The 22,294-nt window shown below is 47.3% G+C and overlaps 1 protein-coding gene across 3 annotated transcripts in view; it reads right to left on the bottom strand.

Moving 5' to 3' along the window:
• Positions 1 to 18,911, bottom strand: part of ZNF831 (zinc finger protein 831) — a 111,935-nt gene extending 93,024 nt beyond the window's left edge. The window contains exons 1-2 of one of the 3 annotated variants that reach the window (XM_065523359.2): positions 18,577 to 18,911; positions 3,473 to 12,041 (exon numbers count right to left, since the gene is read on the bottom strand). The gene's annotated coding sequence lies outside the window, so the exon portion shown is untranslated. Of the gene's footprint in view, positions 1 to 3,472 lie in introns of all 3 variants that reach the window. The other 2 variants (XM_074003250.1, XM_015430020.4) reach the window with 2 other exon arrangements.
• Positions 18,912 to 22,294: the final 3,383 nt, after the last annotated feature.

Below are 22,294 nucleotides of genomic sequence, written 5' to 3'. Positions count from 1 at the left end.
AAAAACCTTGACCTAAACCTCACATCTTACTTATATAGAAATGAACTTAAAATAGTTAAAACAGTCTTAAATGTGAAATATAAAACTGTAAAAGCTTTAGGGGAAAAAAGCATAGGAGAAAATCTTTAGGATATCTAAAGTGGGAAACAGTTCCCAGACTTGAAACAGAAAGTATTAGCCATAAAAGGAAAATATAATAAAATGGACCTCATCAAAGTTATTTTTTTTTTTTTTTGCTCTGTGCAAACCCCTGCTTATAAGAGAATAAAAAGCTAGCTACGGATCTGGAGAAAGTATTCACAAACAACGTATCTGACAAGGACTTATATTTAGAATCTATAGAGGACTATGAAAATTTAACAGTTAAAAAAAATCCAACAACAATCCAATTAGAAAGTGAGCAAACACATGAAGAAAGTTATCACCAAAAAAAGGTATACAGACAGCAGATAAGCACATGAAAAGGTGTTCCACATCTTTAGCCACCTGGGAAATATAAATCAAAGCCACAATAAAATATCACTTCACACCTGTCAGAATGGCTAGAATAAAAAATAGTGAAACAGCAAATGCTGGGGAGGATCTGGAAACACTGCCCACGTTGCCAGGATCCATTTCGGTGTGGATGTGAAGTGGCACAGCCATTCTGGAAAAAAGGGTGGCTGTTTCTTAACAAATCAAACACAGAACTATTATTCAACCCAGTAATTGCACTCTTGGGCATTTATTTCAAACAAATGAAAACTTATGTTTACACAAAAGCTTGTACATAAATGTTTCTAAAGCTTTATTTGTAATAGTCAAAAATTGGCATCAGCCCAGATGCCCTTCAACAGATGAATATTTAAACCAACTGTGGTACGTCCATATCACAGAACACTACTGAGCAATGAAAAGGAGGATGCTGCTGACACATGAAACATTCGGATGAATCTCTAGAGAATTACACTGAATGAAAAAAGTCAGTCCTTAAAGGTTACATACCACACTGAATGATTCCATTCATATCACATTCTTGAAATGACAAATTATAAAAAACTGGAGGACAGACTAGTGATTGCTTGGGGTTAAGGGGTGGGGTGGGTACAGAGAGAGGGAGAGAGCAGGAGGGAGTTGGGGTGGCCACAAGGAATCCTTGCGGTGATGGAAATGTTCTGTATCTTGACTATATCACTGTCAATATTCTGATTGTGATTTGCAAGATGTTGCTGTTGGAGGAAATTGGGTAAAAACTACATGTGATCTCTGTATTTTTTTCTTACAACTGCAGGTGATCTGCAATGATCTCAAAACAAAGAGGCTAATTTATAAAAATAATAAATACATAAATAGAATCAAAACAGGAACAACCTTCCCAGTGTGTGAGTCAGTGTTATTTACCGCAGCCTTCATAGTGTATCTAGAACCGACACTAGCCATGAGCACCACAGCCTATCCTTGGAGAAACACTGACTCCGCACAGACCATTTTCCTTTCATTTTCTTTATATCAACTCACTTTTCCTTATGTACCCTTATATATTCAAAGGAAAATTGACATCACTACCATTTACCATATCTGGAAAAGCTCCAACATTCCTATGAATACAAAGTGATCATAAAGAAACTACAAGGGGCTGGGCGCAGTAGCTCATGCCTGTAACCTCAGCACTTTGGGAGGCCAAGGCAGGTAGATCACCTGAGGTCAAGAGTTAGAGAACAGCCTGACCAACATGGCGAAATCCCGTCTCTACTAAAAATACAAAAAAATTAGCCAAGTGTGGTGGCGAGCACCTGTAACCCCAACTACTCAGGAGGCTGAGGCAGAAGAATCGCTTTAACCCAGAAGGTAGAGGTTGCAGTGAGCCAAGATCATGCCACTGCACTCCAACCTGGGTGACAGAGCGAGACTATAGCTCCAAAAAAAGAAAAAAAAAAAAAAAAAGAAGAAAAAAAAAAAAAGGAACTACAAGGAAAGCAATGAAAATCTGCAAAGATCTCTCACTTGGTGACAAGCCTGTGCTGAGAACAAGCTTCCTACCTATGCCCCAAAGTCGCTCTGCAGAAATCCCTGAGTGTGACCTTCCAGCATAACTCAGTCTTCCCTGCCGTGCCACACCCAGACAGGCAGCACGGTGGGTAAAGTGCCCAGACCTTGGAGATGAGACCTGCCTTTGAACCTCTGCTCTGCTACCTACAAATCCTATAACCTGGAATAATTCACTTAAACTCTCCACGCTGTGTTTTCCTTATCTGAAAAGTGGGGCTCATGTTCATTTGTTCGAAGGATTGGATAAAACTATAAATGTGATTTGTCCAGACATGGTAGACTCTCCCTGTGTCTGTTCCCGCCCCACCCCTCTAACCAAACAGCCTACCCTACCTCCCTTTTACAGTCTTGGTTCTCTGCGTACATGGTGTTCATGGTCTCTACCAGGAGAAAAGTCTCTCTAGCTGGTAACTCCGTGGCCCCTGATGGTGAGCCCATTTTCCCTAGGCAGGCGCTTTTGGGTAATCCTGCTCACATGGCACTCCTCCTTCATGACCACCCCTCCCCAGCTTCCCAGCAGAAGCACAGCTAAGGAAGCAAATCTCACAGGACCCAACATTGCTACAGAACCTAAGCATTCTCTCTGATTAATATTAGCTTATGGTCCTAAATACTTGCTCTTAGCTGGGGCAATAAAGCGAGGGTGGTTAAAAAGCATATTATTTTAAACTGGCCCTGACGTTGATTCTGTTTTTCCCAGTCAGCTAATGTTATCATTTTTCTAAGTTGCATCCTGTCCCTCGTTGCATTTTGGTAGATAACATCTCTGGTTTCATTCTTACAGAAAGATTTGCTACGGGAAAGGAGAAACACGTTACCTCTCAGAGCATGGCTTCCATGGCTGATCTGAGATAGCCTCTAGTTCTTTGCTATTTTGGACACTGGGAAGTCAGATATGTGTATAAATACATGGTCTATTGGCCCTTGTAAATCTAATTGAAAAATGCTACCCTTGGGTGGCTGATCAGTAGAATTGCTATAAATAGTAGCTCTATCAAATATCTTGATATTTCAATTATATTATATATAAATAAAAATGGGCTAATAAAACATATATATATGTATATATATACACACAAATACTTGGGCTAATATGTTTCTAAACAATTCACACTTTCAGTTTAATTAGGTCCATCATTGGAGGAAAAAAAACAGTTTATAAAGCAATAAATTTTCTTCTAAATGTTCTTCTGTTTAGTAGAACGTGGATTGTGGACCTGGTTTTTGACAGCCATTATGAATTGTAGCAAATATTTTGACAAAATCTACAGCGGTATTAAGCACACAAGAGAATTACTTGAACTGGGTCACACAGTTTTACGTAGCATTTTCCCTTTAACTGCGTGCTTGAAGATAAATATATCATTAAGAACACAGAGTAAAGAGTTTGTTTTTTTTTAACTGACATTTTATATATGCTTATGTCATGGAGCATGTTACATACCTTTGTAAAGAGTGGAGTGTTTTCAGCCAGTGATGCTCTGATTCAAACACACTGATCTGGTTGCCCAGAGAAGACAGCCACAGGTCCAGAAAGGACCATGGGGCTGGCCCCGCAGAGGAGAGATGAGTTCAAGAGGACCTGCTCACACTCTCTGTAGGGAGCCCGCTACTCTTTGCTGAGAGGGCATTTTAGTGTTCTCTCCCAGTTCCTGCTCTGCAGGCAGCATCTCAGAGAACAGAGAGATGCTCCCTGAGCCTTAGAAACTAAAATAAAAGAGGGCAGCCTCCTGTGGCTTGGCCTTTTTGTCAAGTCCACGTTTAACTGAGAAAAGCACCATTTCAAGCAACCTGGAAGAGACTCAAGCAGAGATAAAACTTGGTATGGCCCAGAAATAGGAAGTAAATTATTTCCTATACATTACTTAACGTCACAATAGCAACCCTTAGAAAACAGGAAGAGATAGAAGCAGAGAGAAAAAAAAAAAGCCACAGCTCAGCTCTTTAGTAATTGTTACTATTGGCCTAACTACCTATAAACAGAGCCTGCTGCCCAGAAATGTAGGTGTGCAAAAACCATTGCATTAGAGATGAGGTTGTTCTGCGCAGGGAAGTAAGAATTAGAGCCTGGGTGGTTGTTTTCCTGGAGATGTGGATGGAACAAGTGTTTGCAGAGCCTCCACATGTAACCCCAGAGGTTCCCGAGGGCCCAGAATGAGCATTTCCACTGCAATTGACAAAGCAATGGTGATATTTTGTTCAACATGGATGTGTTTGAATTAGTTTTTATTTTTAAGACATGGCACTGATCACTCTATTCAACATAGTACTAGAAATCCTAGCCAGAGCAATCAGGCAAGAGAAAGAAATAAAAGGCATCCAATGAACTAAGCATGTGGCAATAGTCACCAAAGAAAAAGAAAACTAATTCCAAAGAATTGTTAACTTGCTTTCTCAGGCCCTTTTTTCCAAAGGAAACAAACAAACAAAAAGATGTCTCTCTAATTTGCCCAGAGCAAGCCTCATTCGGAAAACTGAAGTCTGCATCGACTGTTCTTTCAAACAAAACTACCTCATGCAGCTAGAAAAAAAAAAAAGCAGGAAAACCAGGAGGAGACATGAGATATCCTGTGTGTCCGAGGGAGACTCACGGGTAGAAAGGATAACTCTCTCATCGGCCATGCCCCTCCGGCTCTGCATCGTCAGACACACATGCCTGTGCAGAAGCTGCGGTCAGGAGGAGCAGGGACACCCCTCGCCTTTGCAGTTCAGTCCCTGGGCCCTTCTCCAGAACCCCAATGTGCAGTCACGTGGCAGGAAGCCCCAGGGAGAGGGGCTGGAGCAGCACCCTGAGTGGAGCCATCTGGCACACTCAGGGCTAAGTGTCTGGCTGGGTCTCAGCAGGAAACGGGGGCTTGGGGAGTTGACGCAGCCTCACAAGCAAGCTGGGGATGAAGGAGCACCTCTGGGGCCTCAGAGGAGTGCGATCAAGAGCAGCCATAAGACCAGCCCCCTGGGCTCCTGCACGGCCCCTCACCACAACCTTCCTCCCTCCATCATCATGACCCTCTTCTGAGGATCGAACTCATGGCCCCAAGAGTATGTGTCAAATAAATGAATGGAAATAGATGAATATTTCTTGTGTCTTGTGTCTCTTGTATATACCAAGGAACACAATTTGTGAAGACCCAAGTCCTCCCAAGGTCAGCCATGATGGGTGGTCCTTTCTCCTCTTCCGGAGGCTCCCCAGGTCTGGGCACCTGGCAGCCTGTCTCTCGTTCCTGTGGATCCGTCCATTCTCTGGTCTGTGGAGTCTGGTGTCGTGAGTGACTGTAGGAATGCTCATCTCTGCCTCAGCTGTGCCTGGTCTCACAATGGAAGCCAGCATCTGGCACGGGGCCTGGCACAGAGCCAACCCTCAGTCCACACCTGCTGAATGACAGAGAACTGCAACTCCCTCACTTCCCTGAACTTGCTGGAGAGACCATAAACTTACACACCAGGTGGGAGCTGACGCCAAAGGCTCCAAAGCACAGTCTATATTCCAATGCAGGTGCTGTCACACCTTGTGCTGTGGGGCAGGCAGCAGAACCCAGGGCTCCTCTCTGGGGCTCAGCAATGCCCTGCCTTGGGAAGGCACGCGCTCCACTTTCCAATGAAGCTGGTTCCCTCTTGGGGTTTGGTTCCCCTAACATCCTCTGTATGCTCTCTCCATTGTCAGAAGAGGTTGATCATCACCAGCCCTATGCTAGGGAACAGGAAGCTGTACCTAAGGAGCCCCCTCAGGAAGGAACACTCCTCAGATGTGCGACATTGTGCTGAGGGCCACTGCTCTCGTCTCCGTGCATATAGAAAACTACCTCCCCCTGGAGTGTCATTGGATGAATACCCCATGCAATTATCTGCTTGCACATCCTCAGGGCCACTTCAGCGATGTTTTTAAGGCATGATGCATCCACCCAGTTTTTGATTATCCATAGTAATGGGGGTCAAGGATCAGTTGAATAATTGAAATGGAAACTTTATTCGCACTGAGGGTTCCTCTCCTCTCCACGTCCTTCCTCCCTTCCACAGCATCCAAACAGGAAGAGGGGCGCTGTTGGGCGGTGGAAGGGGTACTGGGTTGCTAGTCCTTATCCCAGCCCCACCAGGAGTTCGTTAGGGATTTGCTTGGTGTTCAGCAAGCCTGAGCTTCTTGGTGGGGTCTGTGAAGTAAAGGGCTGTACCATGTCATCTTTATTTATTTTCATAACACACTTCTTCAAATTGACTTGCTTTTATCATTTAATTTGTCCCAAGCTATAATAATCGATCTGGTATTTTTTGTAATATTCATTAAAATAACTCCATAATTATGGCACTTAAAAAAAAGTGATACGAAAAGTGACCACCCACCCTGGCTTAGATCCTAGGACAGAAAAAGACATCAGTTGATAGACTGGTGACACGCACATAAAGTCTGGAGTTAGTTCATAGGAATGTACCCATATGCGTTTCTTAGTCATGACAAATGCCCCATGAGCATGTAAGATGCTACGGGGGGTTCACTGACTGAAGGGATGTGGGAATTTCTGTGCTAACTGTGCAGGTTTTCTGTACATCTAAAATGATTCCAAAATAAAAAGTTTATTAAAAAGAAAAAGTCCCTCCTAATGTCAAATAAATGAGGTAAAAAGTTAAAAACCAAACAAAAGTGCCCCCTGGGGGCTGCATGCCAGCCTTTGGGCATGCAACCTGCAGGTCTGAATGGTCTGACACTTTGAACAACAGGGATGGCCTGGGTTTAGGTTGATTTCTCCAGCCCAAACTCCTCCGGGGAAGGCTAAGTGAGAAAGAGAAAACGGATGATCCACGTCGCCGTCCCCTGCGGCTCAGTGGGCACAGAGTGGGCAGAACTTTGCCAAGACAGTGTCCTCCTGACCCACAAACAAGCTCCCTGCATCCTGCCCTCCCCTCACCTCCGCTGACCTGCGGCCTCATCCCCTCTCCCTGTGCAGCACAGGCTGTTTGGGAAATAAATGCCCCCGGACACTTTCTGGAAATGCTCCCGTCACATTGACGGAGATGGCTCCATCAAGCTGGTTTCCTGCGCACGCCAGGCTGTGACTGTGGCGTCCTGGGGAAAAGGCACACAGCCTCTCAGTGCCCAGTGTTCCCCTGGAGTAATTGCCTTCTGCAGCTCCCTGTCGCCGCGGGCCAGTCTCACCACATCACACAGATAATGAAAGCGCCTGAGGAACAGAAAACAGAGCCAGAGGAGGGCAGGGCGTGGTATATTCCTGCTTAGGAAGATGTGATGTGGCTCTGAGCACTTGGCTACCGACTTTTAATCATAGAGTGTGAAAATGAAATCACTTCCAGCACCTGAAGTGATTTCTTTGGTGTCACCTACTGTTTTTGTAGATTAATTTTTCAGACCAGAAAGAAAAAATGTTCATATTTCAACTACAACAAGAAAAGCTGGTTCCCCCTCCTTGTAGCCCCAAAAGTTTCTTATGTAAGGAGTTTGCTTTCTTATTTGTTTTTTTTAAAGGGAAGAGCTTACTGGCCCAGATGGGGAACAAAATGCCAGGGATGGGGCCCTGCCACACCCATCACTCGGGGGGCTGACTAATCAGTGTCTGTTGGATGTATTTTCAAAAACAATATGTTTAAGACTTTCAATAAACAGATTTAAACACAGATTTGTATATTGGCCTCTGCCAACTCTTCTCCAAGCCAAGAATCCTTTGTCCTTATGAAACCAAATAATGACTGTTCCTTGAATCCAAGTCCTGGCCCGAGAGACCCTGGCCCTTCCCGGGGTTTGGTTTTCTCTTCCTTTTGGTGGCCTCTGACCTCTCACTCTGGCTTTATTTCCCACTGTCTATCCTCTGGGTATGTTCTCACTGTAAGTCCCCTCAAATCCTTTTTGGAAGGAGGCAGGGCTCAAATGATAAACCACCCAACTCGCCTCCCAAGCCAGAGTTCAGAATCCCAGCCACAGCAGGAGGAAAGAGCCAGCCTGGCTTCATTTTCCTCTTCCCTTAGCACAGGGATCCACCCCCACACTTTCAGTAGGACTTGCTTTCATTTTAGTTTTTAATTTTGTTTTCTTCTTTCTCACTCATTTGTGGGAGGTAAAAATTAAAACAATTGAACTCATGGAGATAGAGAGTAGGGGAGTGGGGGAAAAATTGGGGATGGTTAATGGGTACAAAACTATAGTTAGAATGAATAAGTTAGAATTTGATAGCATAAAAGGATGACTCCAGTCCACAATAATTTATAGTACATTTAAAAATTAAAAGAGTATAATCAGTATGTTTATAACACAAAGAAATAATAAACGCTTGAGGTGATGGATGCACCATTTACCCTGATGTGGTTATTAAACACTGCGTGCCTGTATCCAAATACCCCACGTACCCCATAAATAAATACACCTTCCATGTGCCCATAAAAAGTGAAAATAAAAATAAAATTTTAAAGAATTTTTTTAAAGTTCTTTCTTCTTTTAAAAAAAAAAAACATTTAGTTGAGATGTTTATTCCGCCTTTGAAGAACTCTGCTTTGCAGCAACATTGAGGGACCGGAGGACGTTATTCTCTGTGAAATAAGCCAGGCAGAGAAAGAAAAATGCTATCTGATGTCACTTCTATGTGGAATCTAAAACAGCCAAACTTATAGAAGCAGAGAGTACAGTGGTGATCACCAGGGAGTAGGGAAGGAGAAATGGGGAAGGTGAGGGTTAAAGGGTACAAAGTTTCAGTTATGTGAGACGGCTAAGTTCTGGAGGCCTAGTGTACAGTGGAGTATCTGTATTGCATACTTAACATTTTTTTTCTTTTCTTTTTCTTATTTATTTATTTATTTACTTTTGAGACAGAGTCTCACCCTGTCACCCAGGCTGGAGTGCCATGGTGCGATCTCGGCTCACAGCAACCTCCACCTCCTGGATTCAAGCAATTCTCCTGCCTCAGCCTCCCGAGTAGCTGGGTTTACAGGCGCCCACCACCATGTCTGGCTAATTTTTTCTATTTTAGTACAGACAAGGTTTCACCATGTTGGCCAGGCTGGTCTCAGACTCCTGGCCTCAGGTGATCCGCTTGCCTCAGCCTCCCTGGGATTACAGGCGGGAGTCATTGCACCCAGCCCATGCACTTAAAATTTGCTAAGAGAGTAGATCATATGTTACGTTTTCTGGCCACACATAACAATAAAGAAGGCAAGAGGAAACTTTGGGAGGTGAATACGTCTACAGCCTTAATGGTGCTGATGGTCTCACAGGCGCATATTTATCCCTAAAGTCATACAGTGTATGTTAAATATAGACCACTTTTTACACAACTCGCTTTTAAGTGCTGGGAATTTCAGTCTTTAGTTGAGCATGAGGGGAAGCACACAATTCCTCATGTACCCTTTAGGTGGACCCTACTTCTTCCTCTCTAGGAGGGGTTTCCTGGCACATGTCTCAAGGCCAGCCTCTGAAGATGAAGTCTTCCTAGAGGAGGAGAATTGTTCCTTTCACTCAGGGTCTCCAACCCATCTCTTACCGTTCCCAAAGCAGGGGAGACTTTTGGAATTTTAGAGCCAACAGTGCTTCGGGGATTATCTAACACAGCCACATCACAGTACGGTGCCCCCTCTCTCCTTCCTACACTCAGGGTGGACAGTGCAGCCTGGCCCCAGCGGTTCTCCCTGCTGTGCTGGGCAGCGGAAGCCAGCTTTACCTGGACTTCCAAGGCAATCATTGCCAGTAAGATTTGACACCTGAGCTAAAACCAATTTGCTACCCCCTCATTCTAAAGATCACAGAGCAAGAAAAGTTGACCAGCTAAGGAGCAAGATGAGAACAGACCTACGTCTCACCAGAGCCCAGCCAGTTACCCAAAACACCAAATTCCAGCTGCTCCCACTCACATCAGAGTGCTCTAGGCATGTATGTGCAGACACAGACTCAGGTGCACGCAGACAAAAATATGAGTGCATTTCTGTGCCCAGCCTTGTCTGCTTTCCCACCTGCTAACAAGTGTTCTGGCTTTGTCCAATCTCTTCCTTCCCTTCCTCCTACCTCTGAGAGGTTTTGCCTTTACTAGACTGTTCTATAGTCTTTTGTATGATGCATAATCAAGATGATTGGGAAATAATGACAAAAGCCAAACAGGCAGATTGTAACGAAACAAAGCTATGAAAGAGGAAGACATTATCCCTTCCAGGTGTCAGGGAAACTGTATTCAACAGTTACTCACTTGTCCAGCAAATACTGACTGAGTCCCCAGCACATCCCAAGTTTCATTCAGGGCTGCAAGACTGGGGGAGAATAAGAGAGTGGCCCCCTTGCCCTCACGGGGCTGAGATTTCAGTGTGAGACACAGGTATAAATAGGAAAATACATACATGAGTGAAGTGATTTTAGAGAACACTGCAATGAAGAAAAGGAAGAGAGTGGTATGAGTCACAGGGGAGGGGTCGGAGGCTGTCTATGGAGACAGACCTGGGAGATAAGAAGGATTCAGCCCCGGGCACATCTGGCTAAGGGTGAAAGACAGAGGGTACGGTGAGTGCCAAGGCGCTGAGATGGGCACTCTTCCCTGTGATGCAGAAACCAGCAGAAGGCTCATGAGTTGTCAGGGTCACCACAAAGTGGGCAGAGCCAGGAGAGAAGCCAGGCAGCATGCCGGGGACAGGTGACACAGGGGTTAGGCCACAGGAGAAGTTTTGTTCCAAGTGGCATAGGACCTGTCTCTGAGAGAAAGTCATCAAGAGAAGCAGCGAGGGCAGTGCGGAAGGAGGAACTTCTCACGGAGTCTGAAGAAGAGGGACACTGGAGTTGCTGCAGGATGGCAAGAAAGTGGAAGGAAAAGAGGCACCAATCGCAGGGGATTGTGGTGGAGCCTGCTTCGGTTTCACAGGGTTCGAGCAGAGAGCTTGAGTTCTCATGGTGCTTTCTGCTTGCTGCTCTGAGTCTGGGGCTCGTAAAGCTGCTCTGGGACTGGACCACCTGGGTCCCGTCCCAACAGGGTTATGTGTGCCTTCTATGCGGGTTACTAACACGTGTGAATGAGCACGTGTGTATTCTTGGACAAGCACTTAGTCTCTGCATGTATATCTTTCCCCAGTTCTACATGGGAAGACCAAATCCGGATCTCCCAACCCGCTGCGAGAAGTGATCTCCCCGCTGCCGAACCTCAGCAGCAGGGTCCCTATGACACTTTTAGGTGAATCTTGGCTCTTCTCACATTGTAGCGGATTTAGCTTAGCTCTCTGGACTCTAAGATCTTCAAAAGTGAGAGCTGCACTTTTTTTACGACTAGCTCTTTCTAGCATCCTCTGTGAAGCGTGACCCACCTGACAGGCTGCAGGAGTCTCCACCACCTCTAGGGTCCCGTGCCACCATAGTCACTCCTCACCACCTGAACAGGACAGTGCCCTGTAATGACTGGTTTATACATCAGGCTTTCTCACCAGACCATGTGCTCCTTGAAGGAGTAGATGAAAATTTCTCTTTCTTAGCCCAGCTCCAAGTAGGTACTTGGTAAGCAATTGTCCAATGGAATCTCTCAGCTATTTTGGGAGAGCAAAAAATTGCTGTGGCTTTTTCAAAGAGTTTGCTACAGTAGGAAGTAGCAGGACAGTAATTCCCTCTCCAAGACCATGCTGGCCAAAGTCCCTCCTGCCCTGTCCTTGACCTCCTGGAGTTCAACTTGATGGAGTCGCCAGCTCCCATTCTCATTTGCCCTTCATAGGGTGTGCTGGTGAGGCCCCAGGACCATTGAACATGTCTGTCCAGCCTTCCAATCAGCTCTTGGCAGCGGGGCACCTAGGCTGCCAGGGCAGCTTCCAGCACGAATAAGCACTTGGCCCTGTGTGCCTCGGCACTCACTCCCTCGGTGAGGCAATCCACCACTCCTTCCAAGCCTTCCGTTCCCAGGGGTAGGCTGTCCCAGGAAGATGCGCCCAGCCCAGGGAGGAGGGACAAACAGAAATCGGGCCCTGACCTTCTCAAAAGTCAGGCAAGGGGTCTGGAGCAGGCTTAAGATCTTGTTGACTCCTTCCTGTTCTCTCCGGGTCCAGTTCCACAGGAATTGGCTCTGTTGGGAAGAACACAGAGCATGTGGGCTGGGGGCCAAGGCACGTGTGCTCAGCAGCAAGGGTGGTGGGGAAATCAGGTGGGTGCTGAGCTCAGGAACAGGGACTGGATGAGACACTGCTCAGGGGCGAAAGAGTGAGGTATTGAGTGTGTTGGGCTGAGGATGGTGGCGATGGCAAAGTGGGATTTTGATCAAGTTGTACAGTCCACAGCTGGCCAAAGTCCAGTTTCCTCCCTTCACCTTCACTCCTGCTGTATACAAAGCCTTCTCCACCACCACCAGAGGGATCTTTTTTAGACATAAAAGTCCACCTACACATCCCCACTCTAGCTAAAACCCTGCAGTAGCCCCATCACTCTTGGGACAAAGTAATGTCCTCCACCTAGCAGGGCCCATGTAGGCTGGCCTCTGCCCACCTCCTCAGCCACTTCCCAAGCCCCACTTCTTGTTGCCTGCAGCACAGCCACACACTGGCCTTTTGGCTCCTTGGATGCCGGCCCATGTCAGGGGCCCCAGGGGAGCTGTACTCATGGCCTGAAGTGCTCTTTCCATTCCCAACTGCCTCCTACTCAAGCTTCACTTATGTCCTCAGGGAAGCCTCAGGCGCCTGCTCCCTGACCAGCTCAGATTCAGGGTGCTCATCACAACTACAATTAAAAAATTTAATGTATCATTACTTGCTTAACGTTGCAATCCCCATAAGAGCAGGGACTTTGTACCCTATTCCCCAGCTCAGATCCCACTGCCCTGGCATGCATGGATGGATGCATGCACCCTCCAATCAAACCGAAGGCCCCCAGGTTCTCCTTCACGCTTTGCTTATGCTGTTCCTCAGCCAGGAATTCCCTTCCTTCTCTTGATCCACAAACCCAAAATCCACCTGTCCACCTACTCGCTGCCTCCTCAACAAAGGCCTCTGGGACCCCCCAACCCTCTGTGAGTGGTGATCTCCCCGCTCCCGAACCTCAGCAGCAGGGTCCCTGTGACACTTTTAGGTGAATCTCTGCCTGTCTCACATTGTAGGGGATTTAGCTTAGCTCTCTGGACTCCTAAGATCTTCAAAGGTGAGCGCTGTACTTTTTGTTCTCATTGCTAGCTCTTTCTAGCACCTAAACTGGTGCCTGGCAAACAGCAATGAGTAATAACTATTATGATTGATCAGGCAACAGACCAGTGAAACCTGGTGTGTGAGGGAGATGCTGTCATTACAAATATTACTTAACAGATGAGGAAAGGAGCTTGATAGCAGTGAAGCAGCTCACCCCAAACCACTCAGCCAGAGACTGGCAAAGACAACCTGTGGCCAAGGCTATCTGGCCCCACACCGGCATGTTCAACCACTCAACCAAGCCCCACCTTTGGTGTACACCTTCCCCTCGCACTGCTAGACAGAGGGGCTGGGCAACCACCTCCTATGGGTCTCCCAAAGGTTCAGCGTTGCCTCGTGGAGAACATCTCCAAATGGGGCTCAGTCGGCAGCAGTATTTGAGGCCAACCCTGCTAACTCTAAGAGCGCAAATCCCCAACAATCTTAGCTAAAAGCACTACAAATCTCCATAAAGGACTTTTCAAAACAGTGCTCTCTTCAGAAAGTCCATGCCCAGGAGCTGGTGTTGAAAGTCATCCCTCATTCACCTGGCAGTGATTCACCTGACCAGCCTGCAGAACTCAGGTGGAATCTTGGCTCTGTATCTCACCAGTTGTGACCAAGTTACTTTACCTTCCTAAGCCTCAAGGTTTTCATCTTCAAGTCAGGGCCACAAGAACCCCAGGCACGTGGGAGAATTAAACACAAGATGCTCAGCACTGGGTAGGGTGTATCATAAACACCCGGTTAACGCTCACGGTAGCATCACTGTGGTTAGGATTATTCTCCTCAAAGGTCTGCAGTCCTGTGGCATCTCAGCAGGAAGGTGCCCAGGGAAAGGGCCGCTTCCTTCTGTCCAGAGATGGGTGCTGGAGCCTCAGGAAGGATTACCCCAGGGAGACAGAAGCCATGTGGTTTGCTGGGAATACACAGATCAGGGTGGCGGGTCACAAGCGCCTCAACACACCCCCTCCAGCCTTAGGCATCCACCTCCACACCAGCCCCTTCGCATCCTCATCCACGCCAGGAGGACAAGTGTGTGCATGTGTCCCAGCAGCCCACATGCACCAGGAACATGGGCCTCTCAGGAGACCCAGCCACTATCAGCCTGGTACCCCTGCCCTATCAGAAACCCATGGACGGCTGGAGGCTGTGCTCATGGGTCTCCCATCTGGGCAGGCAGGCCAAGTGTATTTGCATATAATTTGCGTGTGTTGACACAGCCGTTCCCATCTCTGCAAGGAGCACTTCCAAGCTAACCTGTTATTACTGCTCCTCTGAAGCTGGCACTGCCTGCCCGCCCACAGCCGGCGAGTACTATGCAGAGAGACAGGCCGGGAGCTGACTGAGCTCGGGCTCGTCCCGCTGACTTCCCTGGGCCTCTGTTTCTCTCCTGGACAACAAAAAACTACACACCTCCGTTGGGCAGACTCAAGGAGAGCTCCTTGCCCACAGAATGTCAGCGTGTGCTGGCGCGGAGTACTGGCCACAGCGTAGTGGGCTGTTTGTTATTCTCAGAAGATCAGGAGTTAATCTGGATGGAGAAGTTTGCCTCAATGTTTTTCCCAGATGCTGGTTCTGAGTCTCACATGGTGGATCCCCTGTGCTATGGTTACTATTCATAGATGATATATAAAAACGTAGGATTGCCCAGTTAAATTTGAATTTCAAAGACATAATAAATGTTTTAGCATAAGTATATCCTGTGCAGTCTTTGGGACACGCTTCTACTAACAAAGTTTTCATTGTTCACCTGAAATTCCCATTTTAACTGGGCATCCTGTATTTTATCTGACATCCCTACCTGTGACCCGAGGCCCGTTGGTTTCCATTACGACTTATATCCTGTTTTCTCACAGTTTTTACCTAAACTCAAAGGAACACAGTCTCCATTTCCTAAATGTGCAGCTTCCCAATCTAGAATAGGGAGGGCAGAGGTTACATGTGAGGAAAATTGAGACTTGCTGAGGGGAGAGAGGGAGGGGAGGAGAGAGAGAAAACATGTGTTTCCTAATTGAGGTAAAAATCTAAAATCTGTTCCTCTTTGGTTTCTGTGAGGAGCCTGGTGGTTACCATTGTGAACGTGAGGCCACATTTCCTGTGGCAAAGGGTATGTGTGTTTTTATCAACAGAGCCCGTTTCTAGGGCTCCTCTCAGGATGTGAGGCCCATGGCAGGTCACAAAGGAAGAGGCGGGCCACGGCAGGGCGAAGGGGGCTGCCCTGGCGCTGGTGTTGGATGGGGGTCCAGCCATTGAGGCTCCCTGGAGAGCCTTAGCCCTGTGTGGGACGACAGCCCCCCTCAAGCCCTCGACTCAGATTCCCCTGTACACACCGGCCAGCTGGAACATTCCACAGAGAAACGCTGTGGAGACTGGGCCTTGCCGGATTCCCTGGGGCCCTCAGGGCAAGTTCCAGCTCTGCCATCCACACAGTGTCAACATCACAGGGACAAGGCTCAGGCACGAAGCGTGTGTCGGGGGCCCTGTGGAGGGCGTCTGCTCACCACACAGGGGCTCTGCAGCCTCTCTCTCCGACAGGCTAAGCCCAGGCTTTTGGCACTCACTCAGGAGGGAACCATTTTCCTTCACAATTTTTTTTGGAGGAGGGAGATCTTATTTTATAGTAAGATCAATAGATATATTATGGAGTGTAAGGTTAAAGTTTTATATCTTTAAGATACAATGCAAAAAGTACAATGAACTGTATAAGACTCCATTTCTTCCTCCATAAAATGGTATTGGTGAAGGTGCCATCCACACGGGCCCATTACAGAAATTAGACAAAGAGACGTAAGCAAAGCCCTTCTTAGGCACAGCCCCAGGCCACGGTCATATCTTCTTTAATTGGAACTTTGCCGTTCAGACTGGGCCCAAGGATTAACATCCCTTCATCTTATCTGGCTTATCAGACCTCTACACACAGAAAGAAATCGCAAAGCAGCAAAGGGAGTCTAGGTTTTGAGCACCAGAGGAAGTTGGTTAATCTTCAGTTGATTTTCTGATGGCACCTCTGGTCTGATCTCAAACAGGGGATGGGGTCTGACAGTCCTTACCTTGTCTGACCCATCAAAGTGGGCACCCATCCTATTCATCTGTGGCCACAGACATGGCCAGCCTGGAAGGGATGGAGACCTTCATTACCAATGGAGACACTATCCCCTGGCTCTGTCCCTCACGGCCTTTGGCCAGGGCTGAACTCGAGTGCCCCCAGCCCAGAACACTGCAACGGCACCTGCCCTCCAAGGCACAAGATGCTTTGGGGAAGGATGTGGTAAGCTGTGTCCAAGGTGCAGGGGTGTGGTCAGGAGGGCAGAACTTACACCAGGTATGTGGGTCTGAGGTGGGAGGCTGCAGGACCTCTGAATCTCCTGGCTGGGTGAGAGGAAGGAATTGAGCCTCAAGACACAAGACCCAAGGTCAGCACCCTGCTTGCTCTCACACTCTGTTCTAACCCATCTTCAGAACATCAGAAATGTAGTGGTAGTGATGCTTCCTGAGGACTGAACAGGGACTTTGCCGCTGGTCCTCGGAACTCATGTGCGCCCCTTGGATTTCCCCCCTCAACAGAGAGGCCAGCCCCATTCCATCATGGAAACCCTCCCAGCCTACTCTGACGAGATTGTCCATGCCCCTGTCTTGGATGGGTTGACCACAAATGACTTAGGAACTAAATGAAGACTATGCATTGGCCTTGACCAATGACACTGAACGATTAGCATCGATGGCTCCATCAGGCTCTAGGTTAGTAGGAGAATATTCTCAAAAATGTCATCATGGACTCTAAAAAATTAGAGTCCATGATGTAGTCATACTTTCTCAATGATCTAATAATTGGTACAAATATACAAAAACAGCTATCCCAACAGTGTGCTGCCATGTGGCCTTGGGTTTTTCATTCTCGCCTGTAATCCCCCCTTACCACCTCAGAAAGCAAAGCTTCAGGCGTACAATAATGCCTGTATTTCAGTTGCTCTTCAGATTTACAGCCTCACCTCTGAAATATGAACGGGCTTTTTGGAGATAGTCTCACACACAATTTCAGCCAACAGCTGATCAACCCCAGTCATATAATGAGTTCTTGCTAACATATTACACTTTGCCTAAACTATATTGGAAGATGTTCTCCAGTTATGAAATCTGATTTGTCAAAACCAGCCTTGTTTGGAGATGAGGGGAGCCTCATTCTTCTTCCTTGCAGTGGGAAAGCGGCCCTCAAAGCCTTTTCTTTAAATTCTAAGCCATGATCCAACATCTTTGTCTTTTCCCAATTTCAGCTTGTACAGCCTTTCCTTTTAAAAAACAAAGTATAACAATTGCAATTCTCCCTTGGCCAGTGGCCAGACATCCAAGGGCCAGAGCGAGGAGATTAACGGATACACCCAGAGGGGACAAGGTCAGAGAGCAGAACATTCTGGACACATGTTTGTGTCAGAGACCAGACCCCAAAGGACTGGAGAGCTCCCATCAAGACGGGCTGGCACCTCCAGCTATAGTGACACGCGAGGGCCCTTCAGAGCCTGTGCATGGAACATGCCTGTGACATTAATTAATGCCAGGCAAAATGCAACAGCAGATCTTGGAAACTAAAAATAGATCTTTACTAACTGATTCATCCCCTGACTGCACAGAATTTGGAGCTTTTTATCTGCTTCTCTTCTACATGTATATTATATCACGGCCTTTTTCCCCCTTTTCTCCATCTTTGTTGTTCTTCCTTTTTCCTCTCCTTGGTGAAAGGTCTAAACCTTTCAGAAGCGATGTTCCCACTCAGCTCCCCTCCGACCCAGAGACATGCTCAATAAGCAAGGAGATCACTGCTTCTCCTGCTCCCATCGTTGTCAGCCATGTAATTTGTACTTAGTATTTTCCATGCCGATGTCCCTGCCTGTTGCATTCCACACAGAACTCTGCAGCTTCATTTCCTATTACAGTCCCTTCTATTTTAGACTTTGTTGATTTCTACTAGGAAGGAGGCCTATTTTATACAAATTAGCTGGACAGCTGGGTCTGATTGCTTCTGATTACTGGGCTTGGGGCCACTAGGGAAACAGGCTTCCCAAAGCCCCTTGGATGGAGGACCATTTCATAGGCCCCCAAAAGTGTGAGTCACTACTCACTCTAGAGAGGAAGGGCCAGCAGCCCCGGTTGGAAATCAACAGGTCAAGTCAAAGGCAGGACGGCACCTTCATCCACATCTGAGGTTTACAAGGCTGTACTGAAAGGTGGGGAGGAGGGGCTAGAAGCCCCTTGGTTCAGAAGATCTCACGGGGACCTGAGTGGGGCTCGTGTCAGAGATAACTGCGTGTGCTTGGAAGGAATCATCCATCATGCTTGCCTGATAGAATCACTCGGGAGGCAACAGACCAGGCTCAATGATTAAGATCCCTTCATCTGGCCTTGCATCCCAGACCTCCAGGTGCACAAAGAAATCACAAAGTCCTCTCTCACCTTTAAGTGCTCAGTCCACAGGCAGGTGGGGGCTGCCGCTCTCTCCCGAAAACCGGTGGCTCCGATGAGGCAGGAGCATTCTCCCTGCTCGTCCCATCTCTGCCTCTGCTTCTCTTTATGCCTTCTCTAGAGAAAAACCGACTGCTGGAAATTTAAAAAAAGAAAAATTGTGTGTGTGGAGGGTGGTGGGTGTCGGGGGTGCCGGGGCGGTGGGGGTGGCAGAAGGACACCGGGGGTAGGTGTGCAGCCTGCCCTGGTGTGGGCTCGGGTTTAATGGCCGACGCTGGTGATATGGTTTGCCTGCTGAAGCTCAGTGCCACGGCAGCTCTGTGTGTGGGCGGCGGCAGCTACACGGCTGGGTTTCAAACCATTACACTGAACATTTGCAAACAGATAAAAAAACAAAACCATCCGGTACAAATGGAAACTTCTGTTCTCCTTTCTCTTTCTTCACTCCTTCCCCTTGCACCTCTCCTCTTCGGTTGAGGAGGAGGAGGGTGAGGGTGGGCATTTCTCTCGCTGGGCTCCCTTGGCCCCCTCTTTTCCGACCACACCACTCCCATGGCCACTCACATGGACAGGGAAGTCAGGTCTTCCAAACTGACTCCCCCAGCTTTGGGAACGTCCAGTCATGTGAGAAGGACTTTCTCTCCTCCAGGGTCCTGCTCAGAATCCAGCCACTGAGAGCCACCAAACCAAAAGACGGTGTGGGCCTCCATATCTGACAATCTTTCATCCTTCCTAGTTTCAAAGCCACCTTAGAAATGGCCAAACACAAAGTGGGGCGAGGTGTACTTTCATATCTAGGTGACACTTTTTCCCGCAGAATATTATGCACACAGTGGAATGTGATACTCCACGAAAAGAAAAGAGGTCTTGTGGTCAAATTACTTTGGGAAATGTTGCATCCTGTATTGCTCTGGAATAATCATAGAGCACATTACCAGGTAAAGGCTCTGAGAAGTCCTGCAATAAAGAATCTTGTTTTACTTTGTTTAATCCAACATTTTCAAAATGTGTAAGACCTTAAAGGACCGACCCCTCCTCTCCCTTAACAAAGACAATGACACACACAAACACACACACAATCTTCTGTCCCTCAGCCCAATGGTACATGACCCAAGTCAATTATTTTCACCAGAGAGCAAGATTGGGCAGGAAAGGATACATGTGGGTAAGGGGTCAGGTCAAAGTTCACCATCTAAGGACACTATCAGCTTGGAATTAACCAAGGTGCCACAAATGGTTATCAATGAACATAAGACTGCGGCTGTGGTTCATGAACAGAGTGTGAACTGAACCATCCACAAATGATTTCTCAGAACTATGGGTCACTGTCAGTACATCTTCCCTCCCACCCCAGCAGGTCTACTCCTCACTGCTCCTGACCACGCATGGCGGGCAGCCTATGGCCAGGCAACAGGAACAAGTACTGTGGGACAAATTAACTGGGCCTCCCTGCCCAAGAGCCCTCCAGACAGCCTTCTGGACACTATAAAAATCAAATGAGATGTCCTCTAGGACACGAAACTTAGGAGGCAGAAGAACAGAAGCCTGAAACACATCAACTGCAGAAGACACATTTGCGGAAAACAGGCGCTTATGCTGGCAGTGACTCTACCAGGAAGAGAGGCAGCGAAGTTGACACAGGGGGTAGGAGAGGAAAGAATGGTGCCTCTGCTGGGTTTGAGGGTTTCTATGAGTCATCAGTGCAGCAACAGAAGAGGCTGACAGACCCTCCACAGCACGCCATCTGTGGGGCCTCGGGCAAGCCCTTCCCGTCACCATCTCCTCATCTGAAAATGGGTTAAGTCAACTGTTCTCAACCAAGAGTGATGTTTTCCCCCTCTGGGGACATTGGGTAATGTCTGAGGACATTATTAATTGTCATGACTAGGGCAGAGTGCTAGGCCTCTAGCGGGTAGAAGCCAGGGATGCTGCTGAGCACCATACAATGCCCAGGATGCCCCCACCACAGAGAACTGATCCAGGCTTCCATGTCAGGAGGGCAGAAGGTGAGGAATCCCAGCCTCAGCAGCCCTTCCAGCCTCCCTCTGTGGGGCTCAACTGAGATGACACCTGTGAGAATTCTGTGCACATCGAAGGCAGTTATGTTCTACTGTGTGTGGTAAGGAAGTGACTGTCATATCATTTAAATGGCATTTAATTTCTTGTTGGGTGACAAGATGGAAACAGATGGAAAGTAGAGTAAAAACTCTGCTTCAGACCAAAAAAAGAGAAAGCTGGCCTGCCTTATAAACACTCCAAATTATATGATTTAAAAAAAAAGAAATAGAAAGAAAGAAAATGCCTCCCCTTGCTTAAGTACATCAGACAACTTGAACTCTGTGTGAACAGAGTGAAATGGGCACAGAAAAGCTTTAAAAAGCTTGCGAGCACTCAGCGGATAATCACTGGTAATTAGAGCATTTTATAGAATCCATTAAAGAGGCTTTAAACAAAGCTGAAAATTATTTGTTGACCTTCACTCTGAAGGAGGCTAACGGTCATGCTGACAACAGTAATGCGTCCAGCCTGGTTGGGGATTTTCTTTTAAAGAAATCCTTGGCCAGACTTGCAATATAATCCTTAGCACACACTGAATTAATAAAGGCCAAGAAAAGGAGAAAGTGAAGTTAAAGTTCAGACTGATCCTCAGGCTGACCATCTAGCCTTTAAGAAGAAAATCTGGCCATGTTCTGATCGGGCAACCCATCCTCCTCCCCAGAAGGACCCCAAAGGTGCAATTCCAAGTCCACAGGCCCAGGACATGGTTCTTTCTTCCATGGCAGAGAAGTCCCAGGTGGGTGCGAGCTCCAAAGAGCCAGGTAGGGCCAGGCCTGCCGTGGCTGGAGCGAGGTCAAGGCACAGCCCACGAGGGAAGGGAGAGAGTCTTGTGTGAGGAACAAGTACACAGCTCACCGTTCTCCCAATGAGGCTTTCAAGGAAGGGACAACCAGCCAAGTTTCTGACATGGACTCTGAATGGGACTCACACTAGCCAGTTCCATCAGCTACCTCTGGGCATCAGCATAGAGACCAAGCCCAGCCTGCTAGACTTGACTTTCCTGTGTCTTCTCCACCTGCCTACTCACTCACCAGAACAAGCAATGGTTGTGTATTTGAGCACTTTTCTAGGTCCTAGGAGCAAAATGGCAAAGAAAAAACAAAAGCAGGGCCAGGTGCAGTGGCTCACGCCTGTAATCTAAGCACTTTGGGAGGCCAAGGTGGGAGAATCATTTGAGACCAGAAGATGAAGTCCAGCTCCAGCAACAGAGCGAGACCCCATCTCTACAAAAATCAAAAAGTTAGCCAGGTGTAGTAGTGCACACCTGTGGTTCCAGCTACTCTGGAGGCTGTGGCAGGAGATCGCTTTAGCCTAGGTGGTGGTCGAGGTTGCAATAAGTCATGATCATGCCACTGCACTCCAGCCTGGGCAACAGAGTGAGACCCTGGTCTAAAAAAAAAATGAAAATGAAAATGAAAAGCACAGTCCCTGTCTTCAAGGAGTTCACAGTCGGTTGAGGTTAAAAAGACAAAAATCAGAGAATAATGAAAAATAATCAAATTAATTCAATGGCTGAGAGTTTGAACCTCTACGATGTGCTAGGCACTGAAAATATGAGTAGGCAAATTACTGTCAAAAGCGATAATGAAAACAGAAAAGCACTGTGAAATTTTTGCTAGAGGCATTGCTCATCAAATGCTGTAAAGGCAGG

The sequence above is a fragment of the Macaca fascicularis genome, chromosome 10 (genome assembly GCF_037993035.2).
Source record: "Macaca fascicularis isolate 582-1 chromosome 10, T2T-MFA8v1.1".
Lineage (NCBI taxonomy): Eukaryota > Metazoa > Chordata > Mammalia > Primates > Cercopithecidae > Macaca > Macaca fascicularis.
Note: the sequence above shows the minus strand (reverse complement) of the source record. Positions and strands in the feature narration are given on the sequence as shown.